Source organism: Plectropomus leopardus, unplaced genomic scaffold (assembly GCF_008729295.1).
Source record: "Plectropomus leopardus isolate mb unplaced genomic scaffold, YSFRI_Pleo_2.0 unplaced_scaffold16319, whole genome shotgun sequence".
Taxonomy (NCBI): Eukaryota; Metazoa; Chordata; class Actinopteri; order Perciformes; family Serranidae; genus Plectropomus; species Plectropomus leopardus.
In genome coordinates, this window is record NW_024617521.1 from 1 (window position 1) to 4182 (window position 4182).

The 4182-nt window shown below is 41.4% G+C and overlaps 1 long non-coding RNA gene across 1 annotated transcript; it reads right to left on the bottom strand.

Moving 5' to 3' along the window:
* Positions 1–599: 599 nt before the first annotated feature.
* LOC121964603 lies at positions 600–2594 on the bottom strand. The gene is made up of 2 exons (XR_006107380.1): positions 2139–2594; positions 600–1117 (listed from the first exon to the last, which is right to left on the bottom strand). It is a non-coding gene; the product is annotated as an uncharacterized LOC121964603 (long non-coding RNA).
* Positions 2595–4182: the final 1588 nt, after the last annotated feature.

A 4182-nucleotide genomic window follows, 5' to 3' on the forward strand; every position in this document is an offset into this window, starting at 1 on the left:
CCTCCTCTGTCCTCTGTCAAAATGTATCCACTGTCCTCCTCCAACATGTCCTCTGTCAATATATGTCCACTGTCCTCCTCTGTCAATATATATCCACTTTCCTCCTCCAACATGTCCCCTGTCTTCTAACATGCAGAAACAGGAGAATCAAACTCACCGATGGATGTTGAAAACAGAAATAATCCAGTGTGAACCGGCCGGTTCTCAGTCTGCGCTCCTCCAGCTGCACTGGTTCACTGGTTCACTGGTTTATTCGTTGCACTGGTGCCTTCAGTGGGTCGAGGTCCCACCATGAAAAGAGTCCTCTTGGCGCCAGTGTCTCTCCTCTTCAAACCGTCCTCTCGTTTGTTCCGCGTGACCACGCCCCCTTCACCTGAGTGAGCAGCACACCTGAGCAGTGACGTTTCAACGGAGTTCTAAAGTTTTAATCTGAAATAGAAACGATTTGTGTTTCTGACCAGCAGAGGGCAGTGCGCGCGCGCGCACACACACACACACACACACACACAGAGCTGACTGAGACTGTCTTGTTTCATAATAAACAGGTTCAGTTCCAGGAGTCCTTGAAAATGTTCCAGGAGTCCATGAAAGTCCATTTGTAGTTTTTTGCTGCAAACTTTATTGAGGGTTTCTGTTCACACACATAAATTCATAAATGTGCACTTACTGCTTTTTCTCTGCTGAGAGGTTTAATGTTTTTTTGACTGTACTTTGACTTTTTAAAGATTTTTTGATTAACATACAATATTATGATGAAGATTTGTAGTTTTCGCTGCAAACTTTGTTAATTTACATACACATAAATTCATACATGCAAATACATTTATCACATATATCGTTAATTCTCTGTCTTGTTTTTTGTACTGACAGTCATATGTTTTCATTGTGGAGCTTGGTGGAGGTTAGCTGTGCTTTAGGACACAGCTGATGGGGATTTTAACAAATAAAAAGAACAAATCAGACGTACCGATCCATCTGTTACTGATCTGTTACCCCGAGGTGTCTTCCAGGAGGACCTGGAGAACCTCGAGAACCTGGAGGACAGCGTTCAGCAGCAGCGGCAGCTCGGGCTCACAGCTGTAAAGTGTTACTGAGTTTCTGATGTGAGTTCAAGAATCTGCTGCAAACAAGAAACAGACTGAAGTCATGTGACGATCTGGAAACTGTGATAACAGAGTCCGTCTGTGAGGCCGAGCTGATGTTCTGTCAGGAACACGTTCCCTCTGGGTTCTTTTACCCTCTGAAACATGATTTTTATTTTGGTGGCCCTTTAAAAACAACCAAAAATAAAATTCAAAAATAAATAAATAAAATAAAATGAAAACCTTTTTTTTTTTAAAGAATAACAAAATTGCAAAAAGTTTTGAAGATAAAAATCATCAACAAGTTTAAGAAAAACAGAAAAGCCAAATGTTTTGTAAAAGCTCATTAAAAAATTTAAAGTAACATAAAATAATGTGGCCAAAAACTTTAAGAGAAAAACAAATTGCCAAACTTTTAAGGAAAACATGCCTTGGCCCACAAGTTTATGTCTTTTAAACAACCAAATTATAAAAAAAGAAAGTGGCAAAAAGGAAAATGAAAAAAAGCAAAAAAATGGCAAAACTTTTTAAAACTCACAAAAAACGTTTAAAAAAAAAGAAAACTTGCAAAGAATTGTAAGAGAAAAAAAATATTGCCAAACTTTTGAAATAAAACCTTCCAGGCCTGCAGGCCCGTGGGTTTGGAATTTTGGGGGTTTCCCACAAAAATCTGTGTGGTGGAACTTTAGTGGTTATTTAAGTTGATTGAATAATAACATTTAACATAATATTTGAAAGTTTCTTTCATTATTCGCAGTATTTTCATTCATTCACAGCTGACACATGTTCACATACAGCTTCAGTTCCAGGTTCTGCAGAGGATCCATGATGGAGCCCTGAGGAACTCCAAGTCACTGATCTGAGGTCTGTACCAAACAGAGTTTAGCTCCCTGTCCTTCATAACCCCCTTCAAAATAAAATGCACTGTGATAAAGCAGCAACACACTGTGAGTACATATGAAATACTGACTGACCGCTAACATGCTAATGTGCTACAACAGTTCAGGTCTTCAGACCCATCTGATTGATCTTATTATTGATCCATTTGACTTTGACCTTGGAGAAGAATGGCGGGCTCTGATTGGTGGAGACATCCAGGAGGCGGTTCTCCTCCACGCTGCGTCTGATGGAGCGAATGTCAGCCGCCGACAGGCCGCTCTTCAGAGACAGCAGCGCCGACACGTGAGCGTCACTGCGGAGACACAACAGACAGGAGGGGACAGGTGAGACCGACACTGACACCAACAAAGAAGAGCTCCTGCAGTCAACAGTGAGGTCATCACACACAATATCACAGTATTTATTATTTTTAATGGATCTTTATTGATGATTGTTCACAGAAAGACACTGAGACACTGCTCCTGGACACATTTTACTAAAATCACACAGAAATGTCCCAAAATCCCAGAAATGTCCCAAAATCCTACACACATCCTATAATCCTAGAAACATCCTATAATCATGAAAATGTCCTAAAATCCAAGAAATGATTTCAGATTCCAGAGTGTAAAAAAGTTTTCATAATCAAATAACACATTAAAAATGTAATAAATAAAATAAAACATTTAAATTCATAATAAATAAACAGAATCAAATCGAGTCAGCAGAGCTGAGTCTGAGGCTGCAGCACAGAGTGATTTCAGACGTCACCACGTTCATGTTTCTGTGTGAGATTAACCCTTTCATCTGTCCTCAGACTCGCCGTTATTTTTCATTTAGACTCAGAGGTGACATCTTCAGGCACGCCCTGTTTTGGCAAATCTCTCTGGAAGGAGGAACGACGCCAAAATGACATGTTTCTACCTGCTGAGTCAGCAACTGAAAGAACCAGTCAGCCAATCAGACGAGGGGAAGCAGATCAGCGTTTACCAGAAACGCTGAAACTAATCTGAGTCTGCAGAAAAGAAACAGCTTCAAACAGAAGGAAGATAAAAAGGTTTTAACAGGAAGAGGCCGATCACCCAACGGCCAATCAGAGCGTCCGATTCAAACTGAAGGACGTATTCGATCGACTGATGACGACAAACAGAATCAATAACTCTGATCGATCAGTGAGGATCCTCCTCTCCGTCAGACTCACAGACTGTCTGCAGCTGCACACCTCGCAGCGTTTTTCCACTCACACCTGTGACACCTGAGCCCCACCCAGCCGCACCTGCCGTCTCCCACGGCAACCGGCTGTTTGTCTCACTCTGATCCAGGTCACTGCTTCAGAGTTTGGATATCCAATATGAGACGTAGTTAACCCCTCAGAGCCCATCGCTCTGCAGCTGCACACCTGAGCACAGGTCTGTGTATGACCCTGTGTGCACGCAGTGCAAAATGTGAGCAGATAGACAACAGCTGTTTTGTGATTTTGGAAACATTTTGGTGTTTTTTTTCCCTTTAATATTTGGTATTTTTTCAGGGAAATATTTTGATTTTTTTTGTGATTTTTAGAGGAAAATATTTTGGAATTTTTCCTTCTCAATTCTTTGGCAGTTTTTCAAGAGAATACTTTGGTGATTTTTTTCAGGCATTTTTTGGTGGCATTTCAAGAAAACCTTTTGACAATTTTTTCTTTAATTATAAAGATTTTTGTTTTTTAAAAAAAACATTGCTCAAAACCCGAAGGACCACAGACCTGTTAAAATCACCAAAATAACACCATTTATCAGAGCCAGAAACTGTAAAAACAGAACTTCTCTGGCCCAAGCTCAGAGATGGACTGACACAAAGTGGTCTTACAGGTCCACATCACGGACATCCTGTCCTCTGGGCTACTGAAAGATACAAACAGCCTGTATTTACATGCCTGAAAAACCTGTATGATACAGGTTTTGGAGCAACATATGCTGCCTTTCTAGACAAGGTCTTTTTCAGGGACATTCCCGTTTATTCCGGCGAGACAGTGAGACACGTTCTGCACATGTTCCAACGGCACGGCTTTTTGGTAAGCTACTAGACTGACCTGCTGCAGTCCAGACCTGTCTCTGACTGAACATGTGTGGAGCATCATGAAGCACAAAATACAACTACAGAGAGTCCGGCCTGATGACACGCTGAAGACGGATGTCAGGCAAGAACTGAGGCTGCGGTGGACATTCTCACCTGAGGCTGC